This window comes from Bison bison, unplaced genomic scaffold (assembly GCF_000754665.1).
Source record: "Bison bison bison isolate TAMUID 2011002044 unplaced genomic scaffold, Bison_UMD1.0 scf7180017864505, whole genome shotgun sequence".
Classification (NCBI taxonomy): Eukaryota; Metazoa; Chordata; class Mammalia; order Artiodactyla; family Bovidae; genus Bison; species Bison bison.
In genome coordinates, this window is record NW_011495062.1 from 141,651 (window position 1) to 144,371 (window position 2,721).

The following is a 2,721-nucleotide window of genomic DNA, read 5'->3' on the forward strand; positions in this document are numbered from 1 at the left end:
ATGGAAAATCAGATTAGTTCAAGGGAATAATAAAGCTATTATATCATAAAGCTTAAGCAAAACATGTCACATGAGTTCACAGAAGAGAGCAATCTAGCAAGGAGAGTGGAAATATAGGGCAGACTTCAAATAGTTGACTGGGTTTTATCTAGAGGGGACAATGAGTAATGTGGGATGTTATTAAGAGGGGACATGGAATATAATGCATATATGTGTAAGGATGCTATCATGTTGGACTAACATATCATAGGTATAATAGGATAATATTAAAGTTAGAGCAAACCATTATGGATCCAGATGACTGGATTTTCACTACACTGATTTTTTTCCTTGCAAAAATTTTTATTTTATTTTTTTTCAAAGTAAGTCAGCTATGTGTGGCATATATCCCCTCCCTCTTGAGCCTGTCTCCCACCTCCTGATCCCACCCTCCTAGGTCATCACAGAGCACCCAGCTGAGCTCCCTGAGTGCACTGATATTTCTTACCATAACTTTAAGACAACAAAATGTCCAGCTTCTAATTACAGACAATTCAAAAGTGCTTCATTATTATAATGTCCCTATTAGTAAACGCAAGTGAGTGAGAATGTTTTCTCTACTGCTCTTTTTTTTTTCTTCTCTACTGCTAGTTTTTGGGATAGTCATGCATGCCTTTAGAGATAGGTTCTTTATATCCTTCTTTTCTCATATTTCAAGGTTGTTTGCCATCTTACGAATTACCTTACTATTCCATAATTTTGCAATTCAAAGGGAGACAGAAACAGTTTTTGAGATTCTTATATGAGTCCTATAGACCATATAATTGTTCTTAATGTAAAAAATGATTCCTCCTCTCTATCAAATTCCTTCACTGCCAGTCAAGGCATTTACTAAAATGCAGAGCTTTATAATAATACCAATCTTTGAAGGCGTATGCAATTCATTCATAACTAGTTTTATTTTCTTAATGCTCACAGTGTACATTTTATAGATCACACAGTAGAGCATATAATTAAATGCTGCCTTGGATTGTATTCTGTAAGACTGGTTGGTTACTTCTCTAGTTTCAAAAATATTTTAGTGCGACATCCTATATGACCTTTGCATTTAAAATGTCTAACAGAGAGCTAAGCATATATTTAAAAAAAATTTTCATTGCTTGACATTTTGTTGGACACCATGTTCATGTTTCTTAATTGATGAGATACCTGACACATATTAAGCTATTAATAAATACCAGTCTGATGCTTCCTTGGTGGCTCAGTGGTAAAGAATCCACCTGCCAATGCAGGAGGCTTGGGTTCGATCCCTGGGTCAGTAACATCCCCTGGAGAAGGAAATAGCAATACACTCCAGTATTCTTGCATGGGAAATCCCGTAGACAGAGGAGTCTGTCTGTCCATGGGGTTGCAAAAGAGTTGGACATAACTTAGCAACTAAACAACAACAAATACCAGTTGAAGGGATGATTAAAGTTGGTCAAAAGACATGAAGGGGCTCAGCATGTCATCATCTTGAGTATCTTCACATTAGGCTAAAGGAAAACAGTGATTATCTTTAACAATGTGTCTTCTGCCTACTCTGAATTTCAATCCCAGCTCTAGTACTTAATAGGTATAAAGTTAGGTCTCTCAAAATATGGGCAATAATGGTATCTACCACATGGAATTATAAAGAGTAAATGAAACAATGCATTTAAAGTAGTTTGTGCACTCTTAGAATGTTACTAGCACTTATTAAATGTTAATATTATCTTCAAGAGTCCCAATATAGAATGACTTTATTTTTAATGCCTAATTTGGTAGGGGGCTTTTTCAATATATTTTTTTCAGAATTAATCAACTCTCCATAATAGTCCAATTCAGGCATTTTCCCCTGAGAATTATTATAGCTGAGGATAAGACCTCTGTGGTCTTAATTATTCCCTGACCAGCCCACTTTAGCTAAATTAGAGCTCTGCATGGAAATCACTGAGGGTTTCAATACCATGCCTGAGATTAATGAGTGACAGGAAATGGCCTAGAATTCCATGCTTTTTGGCAGCTCCTCCTTACCAATTGAGGGCTTAATGTTTCCTTGCTTATTGCAGCATGAATCAAGAACTTACTCACCTTGACACTTCAGTTGAATTTCAAGGTATAATCAATCAATATTTGCGGAACCAAGAAGCAAACCACCCATTCTTTGGATCATGAGTCCAAACTGGATCCTTTCCTTCAGGCTGTATTTCATCATTGTGGATGTCCTTGAGACTTGCCACAGGAAAATCTTTAGACCTATCTGCTTAAAGAAATGTTGTCTTCAAGGCAAGAAAAGAAAATAGTCTCTATGCTCAAAAAGTCCCTTTGAAAGCAACTGTATTTACTGAGGAGGTTTGTTTACTAAGGGTTATTGCATGCATCCAGTCACTCAGACATCCTATCCAAGAATAGTTCTTTCTTTCACACAAGATGTGCTCTACCTCAAAATGTATCCTGAATCCTGCCTCTTCCCTTAGTCTTCACAGTCACCTCATCAATGTACTAGAGTTATTTTTTACCCAGTTGCCTTCAAGCAACCCATTCTGCACACAATAACCAGAAAGATCCATGGTTTTAAAAATAGAAATAAGAAAAATAATGAAAAATAGTAATAGTGATGACTATTCCTGATACAGTGAAAAGCAAAGGAGTAAAGGAAAGATATAAGCATCTGAATGCAGAGTTCCAAAGAATAACAAGAAGAGATAAGAAAGCCTTCTT